The sequence below is a fragment of the Piliocolobus tephrosceles genome, chromosome 15 (assembly GCF_002776525.5).
Source record: "Piliocolobus tephrosceles isolate RC106 chromosome 15, ASM277652v3, whole genome shotgun sequence".
In the NCBI taxonomy this organism is placed as follows: Eukaryota; Metazoa; Chordata; class Mammalia; order Primates; family Cercopithecidae; genus Piliocolobus; species Piliocolobus tephrosceles.
In genome coordinates this window covers 64,204,301-64,229,578 of record NC_045448.1, presented here as the reverse complement: position 1 = coordinate 64,229,578, position 25,278 = coordinate 64,204,301, and the positions used below count along the sequence as shown (strand labels likewise).

General features: G+C 41.3%; 1 long non-coding RNA gene across 1 annotated transcript in view; it reads left to right on the top strand.

Moving 5' to 3' along the window:
• Positions 1–25,008, top strand: part of LOC111550546 — a 201,806-nt gene extending 176,798 nt beyond the window's left edge. Inside the window, exons 4-5 of the long non-coding RNA XR_002734089.2 lie at positions 3,532–3,628; positions 23,858–25,008. This is a non-coding gene — a long non-coding RNA (uncharacterized LOC111550546). The remainder of the gene's footprint in view (positions 1–3,531; positions 3,629–23,857) is intronic.
• The last annotated feature ends 270 nt before the right edge of the window (positions 25,009–25,278 follow it).

The following is a 25,278-nucleotide window of genomic DNA, read 5'->3' as shown; positions in this document are numbered from 1 at the left end:
CAATGACTGGTGGCACAGTGGGGATACTCAAATCAGGCCATTCCTGCCTGATGGGGATTCCTTTAATGGGCCGCCCTGGCTCAGGGACTCCCATCAGCCTGGACAAAACTTGCTCAGAATTGCAGTATTTGAGACTCTTCCTACCCAATCTTCTTTCCTTCTCTCTCTGCTTTCACATGTGTCAAGCTGATATTGTGGTCTGAAAATGATTCCTACTTCAGCTCCCTACACTTTATCCTTCACAGGCATTTTCCCAATAAGTCTCCTGTATATCTAATCCCACCTTGGCCTCTGTTTAGAGGAGTCAATTTGACGCAATTGTCTAAGTGGTTTAGTATCTCCTCTGTACTCTACTCCCACCCACACACATCTGCATACCTGTACATTTATCAAGCACTTAGCTACCTTATGCACTTAAGGTATTATGCTGATTAACACATATTTATTATTGTATTTAATCCTTGTAAAGAAGTGCACAGTTTAAAATGGTTAAAATGGGCCAAGAGCAATGGCTCACACCTGTAATCCCAGCACCTTGGGAGACTGAGGCAGAAGGATTACTTGAGCCCAGGAGTTAGAGACCAACCTGGGCAACATAAGGAGACCCCCACCCTGTACCTACAAAAAAATGTTTTAAATTAGCCTGGCATGGCAGCGCATGCCTATGGTTCCAACTACTCAGGAGGCAGAGGTAGGAGGATCGCTTGAATCCAGAAGGCTTCAGTCAGCCAGGATCATGCTACTGCCCTCAGCCTGGACAACAGAGTGAGACCCTATCTCAAAAAATAAAATAAAATAGAATAAAGGCTTCAGTGAGCCAGGATCACGCTAATGCCCTCCAGCCTGGACAACGGAGTGAGACTCTATCTCAAAATAAAAAGTAAAAATAAAATAAAAAATAAAGCAGTTAAAATGGCAAATTTTAGGTTATACATACTTTATCACAATTTTAAAAAGTAGAAAATCTTGGTGTCTCAAGAAAATAAAATGTCTTCTTATTTAGACATTTATATTGTTGGAAATTTTCTTTAAACAAGAGAAAATGCTATAGTTTGCATGTTTTCTATGCAAATATTTCTATGACAATTTCCCCAAATGTGTGTTTATTGTGTTCACATCCTCTGATTTATATAGTAATTATAAGCTCATTAAAGTAATGCTTCTCAGGAAAACAAAACAAAACTGAGGATATAGCCTTAGACTAAACTCAGTTCTTTCTTTTTGATCCAAGATGAGCTGCACAAGTATTCAGCTTTCTGATAGATCTAATGATAAATTTTAGAATCTGCAGGATTGGCTGGACAAACAAGACTCCCATGTGTCATTCTAAATAGGCTTCCTCTCTAATGGGGCAGTTCAATGTCAAGGTCTCTAAAAAGTACTAGAGGGCGAGTACTCTATGTCTTACTTAGGTTAGACCCCCGATAATGTAGAGAGCATACATGTTAATGCCACAGTTGACTTCTTTCTAGTGGGGTTTGAGGAGTAAAATCAAGCCTTTTACCTGGAAAAATGGATATCCCACCTGCCCACAGAGATGGACTGAGAGAGTGCCCACTGAAAAAGCCAGAAAAATGGGTTTATTTGAGCACGGGAGTGACTAGCCAAGTCACTGAAGTGTTTACGTCACACTCAGAGCATGGTAAGGGTCTCTTGGTATAATTGAGCAAGCACTGATTTAGGGCCTTGCATTGTATATGACGGGTATTGAGAGCTGGGATTTTATGTTTCTGCTAGTTCTTGGATATTATATTAGTCTGAAAATCAGGTGCCAATTTGGGATTAAATATGCAAAGATTGGTGGGGTATGGTGGCGTGCACCTGTAATCCCAGCTACTAGGGAAGCTGAGGCACAAGAATTGCTTGAACCTGGGAGGTGTAGGTTGCAGTGAGCTGAGATTGCGCCACTGCACTCCAGAGCCTGGGTGACAGAGTGGGACTCTGTCTCCAAAAAAAATGCAAAGATTATATTTCTTTCACCATTTGTGAAAGAAAATGAAGAGGGAGCCAGACAAGGCTGGGTGAGCATCAGCTAATGAAGGAAGTCTGACACTAGGTGAAGGAGAGAGAGAAGGTAGGTTAAGTAGAAGACTCCTACACTGCTGGAGTCTAAGAAAACTTCAGTTAGGCTGTTTGGGAGTCCCTAAGCCAAAGTAGCCATCAGAAGACTCCTGTGCCTCTGAGATATGGGACTGTTAGTATCCCTCCTGCACTTTGTCATCGACTAGGAGCAGCCTATGGGAAGCATGGCCTGGGAACAAATGTGATGATGAATTTCAGAGTCAGGAGCTGGACCCTTAATCAATTACACTCTATGTAGTTGGAGGTCTAGTAGGCACATACTCATGGCAGTCATTGGGATAGGAGAGAATCATGAGAGCAGAAGAAAGAGGGCCCCAGCTACCCTCCTGGGCAGTCTAGGAATTACTCTAGTCTCTCTAAAAATCTCAAAACTGAAGCTGAGTAGGGTCAGAATTAAAGCTTCGAACTGTGCAGTGGGATTCCCCTCTTTCATTCTTTTCTCTGCACAATACTTTATGTGTAGCAGTGGCAACTGTGCATGTTACTGGTTCTCCAAAAGCCGAACTTTTTATTTAGCCTTCCCTTTTCCCTTTCCTTTTCTCTAATTTTTTTTCTACTTCTTTTTGCCTCTCTTTCATTTCATATTTGTGCCTTAGATGTGCTCCCACTACCCCAAGGTAACAAGAGATTGCTACCCTTGTTATTTACGATGTTAACTTGGTCCAAAGGTGAGTGTGATTAATAACCTCAGATGCCATTTCTGACCAGGTCCCAGACCTTGAGGCAAGTTGACAAAGGGCAGATGGCAACATGGTCTCCAGTAACTGTTGGCTCTCATCACCACTTTCCTCCATCTCATTTTCTCTCTTCTTCCCTGTTTTTTATACCATATCCACTCTACCTCCACACACACTCACCCTTGGGCACTCACATTCCTATAATCTTCCTGCTGCATTGCTATTTTGCTCTCTCTATAATTTTCCCTCATGGTCCCAGACCTGGCATTCAAGGGCAAGAAATTTAAAAATCCAGAAGCCTCCTTTCCCAGTGTACTTAGTCCTGATACTTGTAGCTCCCTACACTAGATCCCAGAATCACACTTTCCTTAGGTTCTAACTCTGTTCAAGATGCATATAAATTCTCTAGGGTGGGCAGTCACTGGGCTGGGAGAACAGAGGAAAAGGGGCCGTGTAGCCAGAGCCAAAGTATACCAGACAGCACTGGCTATGTAGCAATGCCAGGACTGCAGCAGAACTGAGGGAAGACCTGGTAATATAAAAGCCTGGCACCTTGAAAGAGCTCTCTGGAAGTCAAGATTCATTAAATTATATCATGTTAGAGCCTTTGAAAAGCTCTCCTGCCCTATGCAAATGTTCCATTTTATCAACATTACAGATTGTGCTCTATGTGGCTGAGATATCAGAGAAATGGGAAGCTTATTTGTTATTTTTGTCAATAATACCTAACAATTATTACCATATTCTTAACTACCTCACTTAATCCTCACAGCAATCCTAAGGGATAGATACCGTTATCACACCCTTTCTACAGTTGAAGAATATGAGACTTATAGAAAATAAAGAACGTCCCCGAGTTCACACAGCTGGTAAGTAGCAGACCAGGACTCAAACCAGGAGCTCCATGTACTGTCCTGCAGGCTGTGCACTGGACAACTCCTGGGGTTGCTATTCACAGACCATGATGTGAATGGTGCCTCTTGGAGTTGTATAGTGCAACAGCCCTGACCAAGCAAGAATGCTTAAGCACAACACTGGGGTTTTGAGAAAATGCATGTAACAAGAGAAGAGCTTTTTAAATGTATCTAACAAGAGATATACTCTTTAAATTAAAAATTAGGCTGGGCACAGTTGCTCACACTTGTAATCCTAGCACTTTGGGAGGCTGAGGCAGGTGGATCACCTGAGGTCAGGAGTTCAAGACCAGCCTGGCCATCATGGCAAAACCCCATCTCTACTAAAAATATAAAAATTAGCTGGGCATGGTGGCGTGTGCCTGTAGTGTCATCTGCTTGGGAGGCTGAGGCACAAGAATCGCTTGAACCCAGGAGGCGGAGGTTGCAGTGAGCCAAAATTGCACCACTGCACTCCATCCTAGGTGACAGAGCGAGACTTTGTCTCAAAAAAATTAAATTAAATTAAATTAAACTAAAAATTAGACATTGTAGAAGAATCAGGTTGCTTAGATTGCATTTAAGCACATATCCATGTCGTGCTTAGACATTTTACTACTTTGTACTCTGCAGACTTTAGCTGCTATTTATATCCTGCCAGATTTCATAGTTTTACCTTCTGGATTTCTAAAGAAAATGGGTAGAGTTCAGAGAAGCTAATGACGACTCTTTCTCCCTAATGTTTTGCCTGAGTATGGATCTTGGGACATCACTATCTACTTCATATCAGAAAAGAACAGATGTGTTACTGACCTAAGCATTCAGCAGAAGTTTACCTAGCAATGCTAAGTTTGGAGTGTTTTGTGTAACTCGGTGCTTTTGACCAGGGTCTAGCCAAAAGCATGCTGGCAGCAGTTCCCAAAGCCTGTGCTTTCTCTCCTGGGAAAGGAGGGTTATTCTAGAAAGCAATTTAGTGTCCCTAAAATTACACCAAGCACTAATTTATGGGTGATATGCCAAAATCAGATTTAGATCTAACTCCTGCCTATTAGAATCTGCCATAAAATAAGAAAAGATATAAACCTAGAAGAGAAACAGGAGTGTACAGAAAGGAGGAGGGGAGAGAGGGAGAAAGACATGTAGAAACAGAAGAGGAAAGAACCAAAGTCTTCAGTTTACCCTGGAAAGTGGGGGCAGGGAGTAGGGCGGGTGATAAATCTACCATCCTATTCTCACCGCATTTGTGGGATTGCCAGCATGGGAGGGAAGCACAGACCTTGGTCAGTTTTGGTCAGTACCCTGTTTTACTAAAAGTACAGATCTGGATTTTCTTTTGGGATAGACAGTTCTATTGGGGTTGGGTTAGGAATACTCTGAATGGTTCTTTAGTTATGCTAAAACCTAATCCAGAAAAAACAGGTATAGAACAATGTGAGCTAAAACTTTCCTGCTGGTTATTGTAAAACAATTGGTTTATTTTGGTGGAATCTTTTTGTGTTGTCTTCTCCAGTTTTCTGGGAACATTGAAGTTACAGTTTTGAGGCTTGGGGAGTGGTGGGAGAGGGGATGCAGGAGAGAGTGAGAGATGACCCCAGCCAGGGAGAGATGGCCAGGGACAGCCAGGGACGCCTACAAAGGAGGGTAGCCAGTGGGCTCTAGGAACAGAGATATCTGACATCGCACTTTGTGTCCTGTTCTGCCGTATAGTGGCCACCTATCTACCTATCTGTTGCCATTCCACCCACCAAAACCCTTTAAAAGGCTTTTGTTAATCATCACAATTTAGTATGAGATTTGGATTAACATTGCCTTAGGGAATTCAAGTTTTAGAACAAAGAGAACTGGAGAAAGGGCCCAGCATCCTGGAGAAGCACTAATCAGATAGAGAAAAGTGGGGAGTAGGAAGGAGTCCAGAGTGTGTGAACATTCCCTGGCAGCCCTAGGAAACATATGAGAAGGGACTGGAGCATGGGGCTTGAGTTACTTTATTTGAATATTAAAGGAAGGAAACCTGGATAACATGAAGACTACTTGGGTTTCCCTAGCCCGAATCCAGAGGGTGCAGCAAATATTAGCTAAAGCCAGCAGCTCTTCTTCCTGGGTTATTGTGGGACCCTATCCCCATATGTTCCCTGTTCCTCTGCATTCTCCAACCTACCCTGCAAAAGAGACCCACAGAGGCTCTCTAGAGTTTAATGTAGCTCTAGAAGAAGAAGGAAAGAGAAGAAGAAAACATGATAACAGGGAGAAAAACACCAGAAATGTTTTGAACTGCTTTTGAATGTGCATAACATAACTCCACCTTGAAAAGTAGCCAAAAAAACTGAACAAACAAAAACTGGCAACAAGAAGACAACTAAATCCATAAGCAATTAGCTATTACTGTTAAAACGCTAGCAAAACATCATTTCAGAGTTCCATCCAGAAGTCACTGGATTACTTGTTCAGGTTTTTGTAATGACTTTGCGTGTGGTGTGAAGTTCATACCTATCCCCAAGATCTCTGCCTGCCCTGTTCTGCCCTAGAGGACAAGCCCAAGCCCATGCCAGCCTCACCCCATGGTGAATAAATGGGTGTGTGAACATCACTTGCCAAATTCTGAAATACAACCATGTCAGTGAGAGACCACACACAAAAACAACAGACAAGTTTGTTCAGGGGCCCACACATTTTCATAACAGTTTTCTTGGCGTACACTTGACATAAACTGCACTTATTTAATGCATACAATTTAAGTTAATGTATGCATCCCTGAAATCATCACTACAACCAAGATAGGGGCCCACTACTTTATAAAACGTTTATGGGTGTTTCCAGAAGATGGTTCTATTTAGCCAAGTATCTCATTAGGTGAAATAAACTTCCCCAAAAATATTTAACAAAAAGCATCTGCATTGTGATTACCTAAGCTGCTCTTTTTGTGGGTCTGTTGTTGGGCTATATTGGTGGGAAATTTGACAAGGTTCCAATGTTGATTTCCTTGATTCTCCAGCAAAAAATGTCTGTGGAATTGAGAGTGTGGTGTGGACATACTGACATGGTGTAGGATTCGTGGTGAGGTTCCGACACGTTCAGGATTGCAGCTCCCCATGTTAAGCAGATGAAAATTGTAGGATAGAAAGAGAAGGAAGTGAAAAATGCCCAGCACTGAGAAAGCCTGGCCATAGCGGGAACTTCAAAAGATCCTGGCAGCCAGGTGGTCACACTCTGGGAGAATCAGTCATTAGCAAACAGTACTAAACTGTTTCCAGCCCGAAGGCCGCTGCACAAAATTCAGTTCAGCAGGATCATGTGCGAAATGAATTCACCAAAACAGTAGGGAAGTTTGAAAAGGAATAAAGTGTTTCTTTCAAACTGGAGTTTTAAACATACATGGAGAACCAAAATTCTCAGTCACACATCTTTGCTTTCAGAGATTCTCTGTTTCTGAAATACAGCAACTGGCCCCAGCAAAGAGAAATGGAAACACACAGCAAGCACTGAAATCAGCCTTCTAAATCCTAACTCCTTCCTGCTAGCAGTACAGCTCAAAAACTATTTGGATTTGCTCTATTTGAGCTCTTGCATTTCAGAAGAGTATCTCCAGGTAGAGGATCTGTTTCATTTTCAGGAAATGAAAGGCATTTCATTTTCAAGGAATGAAAAAATGTCTGAAGTGTTCTATTACTAATTTAAATAACATTAACATTCAGGAGGAATATATGTAAAGGTCCTTAGTATCTAAAATTATGTCTTCATTTTGGAACACAGAAGCTTCAATGTAAATATCCTACCCTGAATTCCTCACTATGAATCACTATGGCAACACCACCACATGTTGTACAGATGTCTGCCCAAAATCAGTTGTTGACTTAAATCACAATTCCTAAAAATTTGGATTCACACATAGGAAATGATACCACCAAACCATAAAATTTCTGTTTATAGTATCAAGTATCTTGGTAAAGGCTATGCAGGGATCTGCCTTCCCATGTAGGGAAAGTCAACCTTTCTTGACACATCAAACTCCTATAGAGAATTGCTATGCTTATTCCCTCATGTCCTCCCCAAGCCCTTCCTCCGTGTCAACTTCTATAATATATATGTACCAGCACCATGCTACTGAAATTGTTCTTGCCAAATCTCTAGCCACCTCCTAGTTGTCAAATTCAGTAGTTTATTTGCAGCCAATATCCTTCTTGACCTTTCTGTCACATTTGTGTAGTTGACCACTGCTGTGGGTTGAATTGGGTCCCCCAAAATTCATATGTTGAAGTCCTGACTCCTAGTATTTCAGTGTGTGATCTTATTTGGAAGCAGGATCATTGTATAATAGATGTAATTAATTATGATGAGGTCATACTGGAATAGGGTGGACCCCCAATTAAATATGACTGGCGTCTTTATAAAAAGGAGAAATTTTGAGACAGACATACACAGAGTGAAGATCGTGTGAAGAGGCACAGGGAGGATGCCATGTGAAGGCAGAGTTTGGGATGATGCATTTACAGGCCAAGGAACATCAGATTGCCAACAAACAACCAGAAGCTAGGAAAGAAGCCTAGAATAGATTCTTCCCTCGCAGCCCTCAGAAGAAACCAACCCTTCTAACACCTTGACCTTGGACTTCTAACTTTGAGAACCATGAGACAACACATTTGTGTTGTTTAAGCCACCCAGTTTGTGATAGTTGGTTACAGGAGCCCTAGTGAGCTAATAGAACCATCATTCCTTTAAACTCTCTTATGCTGGGCGTCTGATAGAGAGAGCACTCTCCTAAGAGATTTCATCCAGCTCTACAATCATTTATTTCTTCTCAGTCCATCTCATTTTCTCTATCTGCTCCCTAAATGTATGTTTCCTAGAATGCCATTTTCATCCTCTCCATGCAGAGGCAGTGTAGTGTTGTGGTAAGAGCATAAGTTCTGGAGTCAGATCTTGTTGGGTGACCTTGGGCAATGTGTTTGATCACTCTGTTGATTCAGTTTCCCTACATGCAAACGAATAATTCCTAATTGAAAGGGTTATTCTAAGAAATAAACTATTTTATATATATATATAGTGCTGAACATATAAGTGCTTAGCGAACTTGCTATAATTATTATCTTCTCTTCTTATTTTCACATTTTCTCTCTCATAATCTTGGCTTCTATTCTGGTAGTGGACATTTGTTATATCTTTTGGCTACACTGCACATTTCACCCCTTTCCCTGCATTAACAGCTTCTGCCTCCTATAATAGAGGACAGATTGCTAGTCATGTTTCCAGCCTCACTTGCAGCTATGATGCAAGCATTTCAGTTGTACCCACAATAAACTGAGTTGGGAGCCTGTGCAGAAAGAAGGAGTCCCTCATGGAGCTCTTTTGCCAGGGATGGAAGTAGCACCTCCAGTACCCAGGGGCAGTTGCAGCAGAGCTGATGGTAGTGTCCAATCCCACATATTGGCAGTGTTGATGGTACCAGCTGCAGAGACAGAGCCCAGCCCTGCAATGTGATTTGAGAATTGTTTCTTGTCATATAGTCTAATCTTGGTTCTCTATCTTCCTGGACATTCTTCCAGCCACCCATTTTCACTAATAAATTATTTTCTTACTTGCCGGGCGCGGTGGCTCAAGCCTGTAATCCCAGCACTTTGGGAGGCCGAGACCGGCGGATCACGAGGTCAGGAGATCGAGACCATCCTGGCTAACATGGTGAAACCCTGTCTCTACTAAAAAAAACACAAAAAACTAGCCGGGCGAGGTGGTGGGCACCTGTAGTCCCAGCTACTCGGGAGGCTGAGGCAGGAGAATGGCGTAAACTCGGGAGGCGGAGCTTGCAGTGAGCTGAGATCCGGCCACTGCACTCCAGCCTGGGCGACAGAGCCAGATTCCATCTAAAAAAAAAAAAAAAATTATTTGCCTACTTAAACTAACCAGGGTTGGTTTCTGTTGTTTGAAACCAAGAACTCTGATGGTCACAACTTTGGTTTTAATGACCACTTATGTACAGATAATGCCTAAACTGAGATTGTCAGCTTCTACTTCCCACTTGGAATTCCATCTGGGCCTCTCTATCTGCATGTTCTAAAAATGACCTTGAGACAAACATGTGCATAACCAAAAGAAATTATTTAATTATCTCAAATTTCCCTAAACTGTATTTTCTAAATTTAATGAAATTGCTAGATGCTCAAATGCCCTTCAGTACTGCCTGGGTTAAAGGTGGGGTGGTTGTTGGCTGGGCGCGGTGGTTCAAGCCTGTAATCCCAGCACTTTGGGAGGCCGAGATGGGCGGATCACGAGGTCAGGAGATGGAGACCATCCTGACTAACGCGGTGAAACCCCGTCACTACTAAAAAAAATACAAAAACATTAGCTGGGTGTGATGGCGGGCACCTGTAGTCCCAGCTACTTGGGAGGCTGAGGCAGGAGAATGGTGTGAACCCGGGAGGCAGAGCTTGCAGTGAGCTGAGATCTGGCCACTGCACTCCAGCCTGGGTGACACAGCGAAACCCTGTCTCAAAAAACAAAAACAAAAACAAAAACAAAGGTGGGGTGCTTGTTGATATATGAGGAAAAATGTCCTCTTGACTTCTCAAACTGTGACGTATGTTTCTATTGAAAACATTTTTTAAAAATCCACAAATACATGAAATGAACATCAATTATCAAATTTTAAAATTCCCATTCTAGTTGTTCCATGATAGCATGATCAAATATTTTTATCTAAATAGTGAAAGCGCAACATTACAACATCCAATTAATCTATAACTTCCGTCCAAATGTTTTAGTCACACAATTCTCAGCTTAGAAACTGAATTCACCGTGAACTTTGCCCTGTTTCTCAAACTGTATTCAGTCACCAAGTTTCATAAATCACACCTACAAAATCTTAAATCCTCCTGTGTCCTTTCTCCATATCTATTGTCAGGGTTCAAATGATCATATCTCATCTATAATCTGCAATTGCCACTTTATAGGAGTTTCCATCTCTGCTTCCTCTCTCTCTACTCAGACTGAACCAGGCTGGGAGCCAACCCACACCCACGTTCATGATTGCTGTCCTCTCTCATGTTTCCTTCTATTTATCTGTATCTAGTCCTAAGATAAAGAGTACATTATGCAACTGGTTTTATAAAGTTCCAAATATGTGCTTCAAGTGTGAACCAGAGATCTTGAAGAAGTTAGCCTCTTTGTTCTCCAGTTCCCTTATAATAAAATTTCCCAAAATAATAGTCATCCTGCATTGTAGCTGCCAATAGTAGCAGAGGACAAGGGGCAGGGTACAGGGAAGCTACCAATTAGTAGTTAAAATGGTTAGCCCTCCAAACACAAGATACTCTCCAGAATCTCTAGTCCACAGAAATTGTATGTGTGAAAGAAGCCCAAAAAAGCCAACAGATTGTTGAGTTGTAAGGCAGGAAATGACCAATTGGAAGCAGGTATGACCTAATATGGTCAGGCTGTTCACCTTGAGATATCTCATGGCTGGTGAGTTTGTGGTCTCTCAACAACAGTGGCATCTGTGGGGAAAGGTTTGAAAGTAAAGAGCACTGTTTTCAGACTCATGAAAGGAGATAACCTTTACTGACTACCTACTGTTGGGATGCAATTCTCCATGAATATTTTCACATTTCTGCACCATTTGGGCTTTCTGAACAAAGAATAATGGCAAACTCGGTTAAAGAATGATTGAATGGCAAACATACCTAGGAAATTAGAGATATAGTACTGTTCTGGAGAGATTTAGAGGCTTGTCTTTCCTGGAGCCACCTACCCCTCTCTCCAGGAGACATTTGCTTAAATTCCAGAGCAAAGATAAACTCTCTCTCTTTCTCTCTCTCTCTCTCTCTCTCTCTCTGGAAGAGATGATGGGCAGATACATCAGCAGCCCGTATCTAAGCTCCAAGTCTCATGACTTTGATGTTCCTCTCCTGTGTTGCAACCCTGGCTCTTATCATGGGCTTAACATGGTAAGCTCTTACCATGTTGCTCTGCAGGGCTTGGGGAACCAGTGCTAAGATACTGTGTGAAAAATGAATGGTATGTTCTCTGATCCAGAGATCTCATGTTTTCTGTCAGAAATATGAATTTGTGTGTGTATGCATACATACATATACATACATACACAAACAGACCATGTGGCAAACCTAGTACTATCTAATTTAATCCTCAAAAAACCCTGCAAGTGGTGTAAACTATTATTACCATTTACAGATGAGGAAACCAAAGTTCAGGGAGGTAGCTGTTTGCCTAAGGTCAATCTGATAGGTGGCAGAGCTATGTTTCAAATCCAGCTATTTACCACCAAAGTATGTGCTGTTTATACTCTAGTACTTTCTACTCTGTACTGGCTTGTCGTGGCACATAGGGCAAGTCATTTGACCTCTTTGTGCCTCATATTCCCTGTATTTAACATGAAAAGATTAGATTATGTGACCATCATGATCCATTCCAATTTCATCATTTTAAGATTTTATGCTTCCCCTCTTAACCTTGTCTCTAAGTTCTCCCTAGAGGCAATTTCTTTCTTGCCAGCCGTTCTATTATGGATCCCTGTGCACAACATATACACCTCTGCCTTCACATCTTTGTCCCAGTGATTTTTGCCATCTGGAATCTCCCCTTTCTGACTTCCACTCATCAAGGTCCTGTTCATCAATCAAGGGACAGGAATCATTGAGACAGCCTTGGTGATGGCTCTCCCTATAGCAGCCACTGTCTGCAATATTCATTTGTCTTGTATTGTATTTAGCATCTGTTATGTCACCTACTATTTTATTTGTTTCATAGATAACTTCAAAACACAACCTCAGTGTATAGCTATTTCTCCATAGATTGACAACAGAACATTGTAACAGAAATTGTGTGTATATCAAAGATGATTCAAGCAATACATGTCATGAATGATACTTAAATATCCTTTTGTCTTGTTCAAGCATCAATAATTATAGCAAGTATGTTCATTCTACCATTATTTTGACAAGCATGTATTAAGTCCCACTTTTTGCCATGCATTGTACTAGGTGATAAGAACGTTGTCATGAAAAATAGATGTGGTCCTAGCCTTCAAAAAGTTTACAGTCTAATGAGTAGGGTATGGAGGACAGACATTAACTTAATACTCACTAAGGAAACAGTATGTGGCAAGAACCCAATAGCTTATAAGGAATTGAAGCCTCAATTCTGTAGTCTGAGAGGAAGTGAATACTACCAACAACTATTTGAGTAGGCTTAGAAGTAAATCCTCCCTAGTTGAGTCTTTAAATGAGATGTTCCCAGATGACACTTTCAATGCAGCCTTGTGAGAGATCCTAAAGCAAAAGACCCAGCTAAGCTGTACTCACAGAACCTGTAGAAACTGTGAGATTATAATTGTGTGTTGTTTTAAGCCAATAAGTTTTGGGGAGATTTGTTGCACAGCAATAGATAACTCAAACATTCACACAAATGAACCACAGATGATGTTAAGTAAGTGCTATGAAACAAAAGTAAAGAATGGAATGAGAGATTATAACAGGATTTCCTAACTTAAATTTAGGTTTAGATCTCCACTAAAGGGAGTTAAACTTTATCAAATAATGTCATTAAATGGTCGTGTTTAGTGATATGGAAAAAATATTTGCAATAATAATTTATACTTTAACTCTTACATGAAGAGTACTCACTAAACTCCACTAGTAAATCTTTTGAAAATAATACTGTGTTACTAAAATGTTATTCAAAATTAACCATACTTCTGTGTCCCTGAAATTTTCATTGTCTAATAATACAAACATGTTACTTAAACACAAAAATTAAGGATAGTTTAGAATTCGATATTTCATTTTGGGACTATTCAAGAAGCTGTAGTTTTTTTATATTTCAACTTTTTTTTTTTTTTTTTTTTTTGAGACGGAGTCTCACTCTGTCGCCCAGGCTGGAGTGCAGTGGCCGGATCTCAGCTCACTGCAAGCTCCGCCTCCCGGGTTCACGCCATTCTCCTGGCTCAGCCTCCCAAGTAGCTGGGACTACAGGCGCCCGCCACCTCGCCCGGCTAGTTTTTTGTATTTTTTTAGTAGAGACGGAGTTTTACCAGGTTAGCCAGGATGGTCTCGATCTCCTGACCTCGTGATCCGCCCACCTCGGCCTCCCAAAGTGCTGGGATTACAGGCTTGAGCCACCGCGCCCGGCCTGTATTTCAACTTTTATTTTAGATACGGGGTGGGGGTACATGCATAGGTTTGTGACATGGAGCTTTAGTTTTGAGGTAACAGAATAACGATATAGAGCAGAGGAGAGAAATTGGACTGGGAGGCAGGAAGCCTGTTGGAATGGACTCTTGTTTTCATCGGCCTGAAGCCCATCCCTTTCTTACATCCATGTTCTTAGGACAACTACTCTTCTCCTACTCCCTGTAATTTTGCTGCAACTACCAATTACAATTCAAGCAAGGCTTATCAGAGTTCTTCCCTGGAATTCTTTGCCTTGAAACTGGGAAAGGAATTTTTTCTTTCTCCTTGGTTTGTGAATTTTAAGGGTGGAGCTTAGATTTACCAGTGTGGAAGTAGGGGCATCCCAGGGACTTTGACCTTTAGTCCCAACTTAGAAATTGATCTAGGGCTTGTAGTCCTGGTAAATTAATTAATAATGAATTTAAAAAAAAAAAGAAAAGTAAACAAATCAACTCCAAAATATCTAAGTTACAGCTTATCATTATATTGCCAAAGATAAAAGGCTATATTTACCTTTGGGAACCAGAACTCTTGGTTTTGTGAAAAATACTTTAGTGGATCTTTGACTGTGAAAAAATAATCTAAAAAGAGATAAGGATAAATATAATATACAGCATATTATTTAAAAGCCATATTGTGGCCAGAGTTGCATCTTTTCAAAGATTATTAAAATGATTAGATTATTAAAATGAAAATTTTTCTCTGTTCTTCAGAGTGACAAGTTGGGATCCTAGAACATGACAGAGCAAGCTGGTCCTACAACCTTGCCACAGACCAGGGGCTAAGGATGGAGGTGGCCATTAGAGGATACTCTGTGGAAGCTCACGGCCTCATATATAGTTGTATCTACTGTATTAGTTCCTCTAGGGCTACTCTAACAAATTGCCACACATTAGATGACTTAAAACAACAGAAATGCATTCTCTCACAATCTGGAGGCCAGAAGTCCAAAATCAAGGTGTCCTCCCTCCCAAGGCTCTAGAGGAGAATCCATAGCTTGCCTCTTCCAGCTTCTAGTGGGTATAGGCCTTCTTTGGCTTGTGGCTGCAATACTCTAACCTCTGCCTTCATGGTCACATTGCCTCCTCCTCTTATTTGTGTGTCTGTCTCCTGTGCTTTTTTGATATAATATCCCTCTTTTTTTATAAGGATACACACAATTGCATTTAGCGCCCACCTGGCTAATCCAGGATAAACTTCTCCTTTTAAGATCCTTAACTTAAAATCACATCTATAAAGTCCTGTTTTCCAAATAAGGTAGCATCACAAGTTTCAGGGATTAGGATGTGTCATTTAGGGGACCGCTGTGCAGCTCACAATATCTAGTTTTAATGTTTTTCTCTCCACCATTATTATAAAGTATTTCTGACATCCTGAAACTTCCAGTTAAACATGATTAGACCTAGTCTTATTTTGACAGAAGAGCTCACTTAACTCTTTTAGCTCATTTCTAGCCACAATTTAGCTTTTGAATAATATGCTATACACTATATTTACCCCTACCTTTTGTTAGATTTACTTTTTCACAGCCAAAGATCCACTAAAGCATTATTTACAAAACACGAGTTCTGGTTTCCAAAGGTGAATATAACCTTTTATCTCCAGCAATATGATGACAGCTATAGCTCTAAGTTAGGATTCAAGGTCAAGGTCAAGTTAGTGAGTGGAGACCTGAGGAAACAAAAGCAGTGGATCAGAGCCTGTTGGCCAGCTGAGATGATCAACAAAAAGTGGCTCATGTTTGTGGAACATGTCAGCATTTCTCAGAGATTCCCAGAAACACTTGGATCTAGCAACCCAATAAATCACAGGACTTCCTGCCATTACACAGGATGGGGGTGCAAACTATTGTTATTTGAGCATTAAAGGCCAGGATAGCTCCTGACTTTGGGAATTGCTAAGTTATATGTATTTCCTAAATTTTTTATAATGTTTTGATTTTCTGATAAATAAGAATAAACACAAAGTTGGGGATCTTGTTTGATCGAAATACCACACTCAGTGCTTTTTTGAGTGGTTTCTTCTTTGGTATTCTCTGCTGTTTGTCCTATACAGCTATTTTCACTAACTACTGACCTTTCTGCATAGTTGGTACATAGGTCTGATTACCCCATCACAGAAATGGAGAGGAAAAGCACCTGGCTGAAAAACAGCTATCACATCCCCATAAGGACTTTCTGAAACCATTTTACTCTGTCTTTTTCCAGGGATGCATTTTGACATTAGACAGAGATCACCCAGGGCAGAGATTATCTGGACCTTGTATACTCTCCTTTCACTGTGTCAGGGTATATATGAAGCAACTCTATTCAAGCCATATAAAACACACACTGGGACTTTTCTCTTTTTTTTTTTGAGACGGAGTCTCGCTCTGTCGCGGCCCAGGCTGGAGCGCAGTGGCTGGATCTCAGCTCACTGCAAGCTCCGCCTCCCAGGTTTACACCATTCTCCTGCCTCAGCCTCCCGAGCAGCTGGGACTACAGGCGCCCGCCACCTCGCCGGGTTAGTTTTTTGTATTTTTTTTAGTAGAGATGTCTCACCGTGTTAGCCAGGATGGTCTCGATCTCTTGACCTCATGATCCGCCCATCTCGGCCTCCCAAAGTGCTGGGATTACAGGCTTGAGCCACCGCCCCCGGCCCACACTGGGACTTTTCTTAAAACCGAGAGTCAGAATCAAAGTTATAATGTGAAGCAAGATTAGGGCAATGGAGTGGTAGAACACTACTCAGACCCATGGAGAACAATGTGATGTCCATAGAGGGTGGAACTTCAGTTTTTTGAAGCCAAAAAGATGCCATTTAAAAAATTATAGATTGTCCTTTATCTTCTAGAAGGAAACTAGAATTTGTCTTGGAGGAAAACCAGTTAGGAAGGCAACTTGGATGGAACCTTTTTAATTAAGCAGATACAAAGCAAGGTTTGTGCTCCACAAACCTAGAGATGCCTGGGTGTTGTAGGTGGTGAGGGGTGGACAGGTCCCTGCCAGGCAGAGGCCAGCTGGACAGGGAACCAGACTGAGGGACTCTACTGTAAGGATGGGCCTGTGAGTTCTGAAAGTAGCTATCTTCACAATACTTTTATAACTTTTTTCTATTTACAAACAATGGGAAATACACTCGGTGTTTTTGTGCAGAATGTTTTCAGGAACAAATTAATGACAGTAAGTGGGAAATGTCAGTATATCTCAAATTCGCCCGCTTATCACCACCTGCATCACCTGCATTTTAGTCTGTCATAATTTCTTGCCTAGATGATTACAGTTGCCTTTAAATATTCCTCTGCCCCAGTCTCTTCACAGAACAACCAGAGTGACTTCTTAAAAATCTCTCAGAACCAGTCTCATCTGTACTCAAAACCCTCCCTCAATAATTCACAGCCATAATTAAAATAAAGTAGCCCTTACCATGGCTTGAAAGTCTCACACAACCTGGCCCTTGCCAACCTCCCCAGCTTCAGCTCTTAGCACTCTGTCACTAACTCCACTCCAGCCATCCAGGACTTCAAGCTTTTCCTTTACTTTGTGAAGCATGCTTCAACTTCAGGTCTTTGGCACTTATTTGAAATTCCCTTCCCTAAATAGCCTCATAGTTGTTTCCCCAACTTTGTTCATTTCACCAAATGCCATCTTCTTGTAGAAGGCTTTCCTGACTTCTCTGTCTTAAAAAGCAGACACCTTTCATTCCTCAACCCCCTTACTATGCTTCACTTTCCTTCATTGAACTTTACTACCTTGATAGCCTTTGTTTATTATTTTATTGTCTGTCCCTACATTGAGTGTAAGCCCATGAGGACAGTCACAGTCTGTTTCATTTATTGCTCTATCTTCAGCACCTTGAATAGTGCTTGGAGCATAGTAGGTACTCAGGACGTTGTTTTTGAGGTTGTTGTTTTAGTTGTTCAAGTCAGCTTTTAATCTTGACTATGTTTACTCAGTGTCCATTCTATACATGGCTCCTGAGTAATTTCTGGCTAGCTGCTCTTAGCTCGTGAACTATATCCCAATGTTTGTGTGTCTCCTTGGCTTTGGCCCATTTCTGGCTTCCAGTCAGGTTCCATGGCCCTCTCAACCCTCTTGTTGTCCAGGTATTTGGCTTTGGCACTTCCTGATGCTAATGCCAGTCATTCTCTAATAGCGAGTCTGGCATCTCGCTAATGCCAGAGAATCTCAAGAATTGTGAATCTCTGTGACTTCCAAGCCACCAATCCAGTCTGCATCTGGGGCCAACCAAGCCTAACCCACTGTAGGGCTCCAGGTCTGAGGCAGGGAGGCAAGCAGGGTGTGGTCTCCCTCTTCACTGGAGTTGGGGAAGTAGACAGGTTGTTGGAGCAAGATCTTAAGATACTGATACACAATAGTCAAAAGTGCTACTTGGGATCTTCCTGTTTTCCCAGAACTGGCAACTGGAACTCACAGTTGAGAACAAAAGGCACCAAGCATCCACATTCTAAGTTCAGAGAAATAGGAGCTGTGATGCCAGCCAGTTCCCCACAGGGCTTGCAAAGAGGTTCTTTTCAGCAGAACCAGCACAATAATCCCCCCTCCTTCATGAGATTAATTTATATTAATGGGTAGGAAATCCTGTTTCTGAGAATACATCCTACAGAGTCATTTGCACCATGTGAATTGATGTATATACAAGGTTACACATTGTAGTTCATAAGAAACTGGGGAAATAAATAATATGGTACATACATACAATGGAATACTATATAACTGTAAAGAAAGAATGAGAAAGTTCTCCATGTATTAATGGGGAAATATCTTCAAGATATATTGTTAAACTTTAAAAATGGTTTAGAACAGTATAGGGCCGGGCGTGGTGGCTCAAGCCTGTAGTCCCAGCACTTTGGGAGGCCGAGACGGGCGGATCGTGAGGTCAGGAGATCGAGACCATCCTGGCTAACACGGTGAAACCCCGTCTCTACTAAAAATACAAAATCTAGCCGGGCGAGGTGGCGGGTGCCTGTAGTCCCAACTACTTGGGAGGCTGAGGCAGGAGAATGGCGTGAACCCGGGAGGCGGAGCTTGCAGTGAGCTGAGATCCGGCCACTGCACTCCAGCCTGGGCGGCACAGCAAGACTCCGTCTCAAAAAAAAAAAAAAGAACAGTATATGTAGTATGATACCTTTTGTGTAAAAAGGTAGTAAACAAGGACATATATAGATTTTGCTTCTATGTGCATCAAGAACCTCTGGAAGGATGCACAAAAGCTAATAACAGTGATCACCTAAGAGAGAGATATGTGAACAGATAGAGGACAGAAGTAGTTTCTCTTTTGAATCATGTGAATGTATTAAAATATAAAAATTAACCACTCTTAAAAATGAAAAATAAGAAAATTATCATGTACTGATATGGAAAGATCTCTAAGACATAAGATTAAGTGAAAAAAATATAGAAGAGTGTATAGCAAGGTGTTATTTAAATATGTATACATGTGTATATATATACACACATGTATATACACATATGTAGCATGTATATATGTGTTTGTAATACTAGAATTTCTGTGGCAGAAGACACTGTTAATGGGCTTTCCTCTGGAAAAGTAAACCAGACGGCTGGAGAAAGGGAAGGGATAATATGAAGAGACAGCAATGCTCACCGAGTTCTCATTTGGTGATGAGCCAAAACGTGTGAAAGTATGAGTTATGAGTCACACTTTCTGTGGGTTAGGAGCCACATTTTCTTTGTATCCCCCATTTGCTTCTTAACATTTCCTGGCCCTTTTGCAATTGGGCAGACCCACATGCATGGTTTTGGCCAATGAAACATGAGTACAAATGATATGTGCCATTTCTGAGCTGAGATGGTGAAAGTCTATGAGTGATTCTCTAATCTCTAACCTCTGGCCTGTTCTGGTTACTAGAAAGGGGCTGAATATTCTGTGGGAGATGAGTGGGCTCAGGCAGGAGGAGCTGAGAGCAAAAGGCAAAGCCTAATCCCAGTACAATCAGTCAGTCCTCCGTGTCTGTTGTTCCACATTCATAGATTCAACCAACCATGGATTGAAAATATTTGAAAAAGAAAATAAAAATATATAAAATGTAAGACCAATACAGTATAACAATTATTTACATGGCATTTACCTTGTACTAAGTGTTATAGGTAATCCAGAGATGATTTAAAGTATGTAGGGGAATTTGCATAAGTTATATGTAAGTATTACAACATTTTATACAAGGACCTAAACCATCCGTAGATTCTGCTATCCTTGGCGGGTCCTGGAACCAACCTCCCACAGATACTGAGGGACAACTGTGCATATGTGGCTAAAGAACATGTTCCTTATTGTGAAAAGTTTGTCCTTTCACATCAAGCTTTTCCTCTGAAAGGAACAGACAAGAGAGTGAGGAAGGAAGAAGGCATCCAAATATTCAGCAACATGAAAAAATACATCCTCTGATCAGTGGACATCTCAGCCTGATTGTCCACATTTTCATCTTCCAATTAGTGACAAGTGCCTTGCCCATCTAGACCTACAGTCATTTTTTAAGTGGAGAGAAATAATTTTAACTCTTCTAGCCCCAAGAACCTCTATTCTGCCACTGCTTGTACCATAATCTTACAATCTTTTCTCTCTCTGTGCCTCGTTTTAGATTATTTTTATTGTCTTCTCTTTAGCTTCATGGTTTATGCTTTTGCAATATATAACCTGGCTATTTAATTCTGTCAAGTAAAATTTTCACTTCAGATATTTTATTTTTCATCTCTAAAAATTTCTTTTTTTTTTTTTACCCCAAGGTTTCTATGTCTTCCATTTATCTCTTTATTGTGCTCATGTATTCTTTTAAATCCTTGAGCTTATTTATATTATTTCTGATAAGTCTTTTAAAGTTCTTGTCTAAATAATTTCATCATCTGTCATTTCTGGGTCTGTTTCTATCAACTGATTTTTCTCTGGGTTATGAGCCACACTTGCTTGTGTCTTTGCATGTCTAGTAATTTTTTTTTTTTTTTGAGATGGAGTCTTGCTCTGTTGCACAGTCTGGAGTGCAGTGGCACGATCTCAGCTCACTGCAACCTTTGTCTTCCAGCTTCAAGTGATTATCGTGCCTCAGCCTCCCAAATAACTGGGATTACAGGCACCCGCCATTAACACGTGGCTAATTTTTGTATTTTTAATAGTGACAGGGTTTCGCCATGTGCTAGGCTGGTCCAAAACTCCTGACTTCAAATGATCTGCCTGCCTCAGCTTCCCAAAGTGCTGGGATTACAGGCATGAGCCAACGTACCTGGCCTCTAGTAATTTTTGTTGGATATTGGACTTAAATTTTACATTGCTGAGTGCCGAATATTATTGTATTCCTTTAAAGATTATCTTTACTCTAGCAGAAAGTTTTTTGCAGATTAGCTAATATTTTCCAGACTTGCTTTTAAGGTTTTTTGTCAGGGAGTATATCTGGAGTAGCCTTACTCTAGATCTAGTTTAGTCTCCCTATTAAAGTTTGACCTCTCTGAGGTGTCTACTGAATTTTCCATGTATTCAGCAAAGTCTCTTTACTCTGGTTTGTGGGAACCTGATTCAGTCCCAATCCAGTGCAAGCTTTGAGAGTTATTTGGTTTATAGTGTCCCAATAATTACCCTTTCCCAGCTCTTTGTTCCACCTCATAAAGTTTCATCCTTTGCATGTACAAATTGATAGTCAGTCAAAGTCTCAAAAAGACCTCTATATAGATTTCTGGATCCTTTTTCACTGTAAAGCTCTCTTCTGTCCACTATTTATGATCTCTGTCTCCACTGAGCAAGATCACCAGGCTCTATTTGGGTTCCCTCTTCCTGAGCTACTGTCAGGAAATTGCTTCCAGGAAGAAAGCCAGAGCAATTGAAGGATTCGTCTTATTTTACTCTTTTCTCTTGACCATTATAGTGCTGCCCTGCCTATTATCCAATATCCGAGAATGGTTATTTCTTTTTTGTCTAGTTATCTAGGTTTTTTACTGGCAGTTGGGGAAGAGTGCAAACTTTTAGTAGTTACCCCTTAAGGGCCACAGTCTTACATTTAAACTCCCTTATCAGGGATTATATCCATCTATATGCTTTACACTTTTGCTGAGAACAAATAGGACCAAGATCAATAGCCCACACTGAGTTGGACTTAAGTTTTCCAACCAGGTACTAAGAGCAGTTTAACTTGTAGTAAATTTGGCAAATTTTATCTTCAGAGCCAACTGCATTTCATTTCTGAATCCTTTTATCCTCAGGTTCCTGTGGTCTCTATTCTTTTGATCAAATCTTTCCTCAGAAAGCCCAAAACATTTTAGAAGTGATCAAGCCTTAGCAGAAGAAAATGAAGCTCCAGTGCTGATACATTGCAGCAGATGGTAGAGACTTTATGGCAGGCAAGGAAGCCATCTGGTGGGATCCTTCCACACAGTTGCCTACTTGTAGACCCAGTGGCAGTCCTGATTTCAACCAAGTGAATTCTTTCTTTCTCTTCTCAAATAAAAGCACGCCTTTGCTTGTGTTGAGATCTGCTTCAGCTGAGGGCTTTCCTGTTTCTCAGCAATAAGTTCAAGTACTTGAATTTCACAAAAATTTGTGAGTGTTGTGACCCACCTTCACCTACAGGTTGTGCTATCCAAGTTGCTGGAAACCATATGCAAGCCTCCAAAGTTAACTGGACATTGTGTCTGTGTCTGTGTGGGTGGCCAGGGAACTTATACTGGGCTAATGTTCTGTTCTTGCCAGAGCTTCACAGAAGCCTTCTGCAAATGCATCATGCCAGTGTCCATGTGTGGAACCATCAGGGCCACTTGCATCATTCAATATTGCATTATCTGAACAAATGGCCCTTCAGAATTGCAGCATTTAACTCACTGATTGAACCAGACTGTGGGTTTAAATTAATCATTTTCTCCATATGGAGCCACGGCTTAAATTAGGCTGTTTATATCCTTGAGGAAAGTTATTATAGCTCCAGGAACACATGGCCAGATAAGAAGCATGCAAAAATCAGCCTGATATAAGTCATGTGCTTATTGAAATTTTATTCATTCTTCAGGGTTAAGCTCAAATACCACTTTTTATGAGAAGTTGTGATGGGTAGTTTTGCATGTCAGCTGAGTTAGGCTATAGTACTGAGTTATTAGATTGAGCACTAATCTAGATGTTGCTGTGAAGGTATTTTGTAGATGTGGTTAACATCTGCAATCAGTTGACTTTAAGTAAAGATTACCCTCAGTTAGGCCAAAGACCTCATCAAATCAGTTGAAGGCCTTAAAAGCAAAAACTGAGGTTTACCCAAGAAGAAATTCTGTCTCAAACCTGCAATATTAACTCCTCCTGAGTTTCCAGCCTGCCTGCCTACCCAATGGATTTCAGACTTGCCAGCCCCCACATTGCACATTGCATGAGCCAATTTCTTATTTCTTAAAATAAGTCTCTGACTCGTGTGTGTGTGTGTGTGTGTGTGTGTGTGTGTTGTACACACATATAAAATAGAGTTTGTTTCTCTGGAAAACCCTAATTGAAACAGAAGCCTTTTCTGACATCTCTAGACCAGAGTGATTTCCCCTTCTTCTGACTTAGCACTTAACTGTACACTACCTTTTTATTTTTATAATTTCATGTCTTCTATCCCCAAATATTTATGATGTGTATTTATAATATACCCATACTTGTTAAAGGACAGACTAAACTGCTATAATTAAGAAATTCAAAAGTATAGTGGCTTTTAAAAAAATAGAATTTTCCTCTCTAAACATTCCAGAGGATGAGCAGTCCAGGCTGACAGGGTGGCTCTGCTCTACATGGTCAGAAAGTAACCTAGGAACAATATTGTTGTTCTATTACCTCCACGGGTGTTGTCTTTATTTGATAATGGTCTCAAGTTTGTCTCTTTGTATTTGAGGGAGACAAATTTCCAAAGCTCTGTACATCCAAGTCCACTGGGCTACTGCCAGCTCCCCACACTCCATCTTTCAGCCTTCTTGGCCAGACATCTGGCAAAGTATTTGAAAAGTACTTATGTTGTTTTACCTTCTACTAACAATGCTACAATTGTAATCATGTCTTTCCACCACAGACTTTGCCATCCCCAATGTATTGCACCTCTCATTGCGTGTGAATGATGGCTCCTGTTCTATTCTCCCACCTTCCAACACCACGAAGTCCATGCCAGCTGGTCAGTTACTAAGAAAACTACCTGATGGTTACCAAGAAGGACCTCCAGGAAACCTCAGATTGCCCAAGGATCACTATAAGAAGTAACAGCATCAATCCAGGATCCTTTTCACTTCACTTACCTTCATCCAATTTTTACTCGCAGCTTCCTGAGTCATACGAAGAACATATTTTTTCTTCTTTATCCCAGTTATCTCCCTAAAAGAAACTTAAGTAGGGTGAACATATGGATTATATAAGACAAGTAAAGAAGCCATGGCAAACTCCAGTACTAAAGTCACTGGGCAGGGCAAGTCCTGAAGGAGTGATAGTAGGGACCACCTCCCTTCAAAATGTTTTTCAGTGGGATAAAGTCATTCACTAAGGCAGAAGTTCTCAAAGTATGCGTGGTCCCTAGACCAGCAGCATAGGCATCATTGGGGAACTTGCTAGAAATACCAATTCTCAGGCCCCAACAGTGTCCGGAGTTTGAGTCATAAACTCAGGGAGTGGGGTCCAGCAATCTGTGTTTTAATAAGCCCTCCAGGTGACTGACTTAAGCTAAAGTTTGAAAACTACTCTACTGAACAAATCTTGGGAAACTTCATGTCATTCCATCTTGAGCAAATTTCTTGGACGTAACATCCAGACTGGTTATGCCATTATCTCATTCCAGACCCAGAGAAGAAGGCACAGCCTCTGCTGGATTCTTGGCTATACACAACACTGTCTCAGGGGATCTCTCTGTAACACATCAACCGGTCTTCTCTTATTGCCTTTGGTTCTCATTCCTGATCCCAGAGGTTGTCTGTCGGACTTGGTTTAAGCCTCTCTGGCCAAATACTGTATCTGTTGCTTTATCTGGTCTGTCTCTTTGGTTTCTGAAGAAACCTTTCCCTTGGATCCTGTATCTGTTTCCCTTTTACTCCAAGTCCTGTAGCCATCGATCATTTCTGCTTTACTCCAGACCCCTCCCCGCAAGTCCCTCTTTCTGGGAAAAGGAGTCAGAGTATCAAATTAATTTTTTCCTTTAAAAAAACAAAACAGGCCGGGCGCGGTGGCTCAAGCCTGTAATCCCAGCACTTTGGGAGGCCGAGACGGGCGGATCACGAGGTCAGGAGATCGAGACCATCCTGGCTAACACGGTGAAACCCCGTCTCTACTAAAAAATACAAAAAACTAGCCGGGCGAGGTGGCGGGTGCCTGTAGTCCCAGCTACTTGGGAGGCTGAGGCAGGAGAATGGCGGGAACCCAGGAGGCGGAGCTTGCAGTGAGCTGAGATCCGGCCACTGCACTCCAGCCTGGGCGACAGAGCGAGACTCCGTCTCAAAAAAAAAAAAAAAA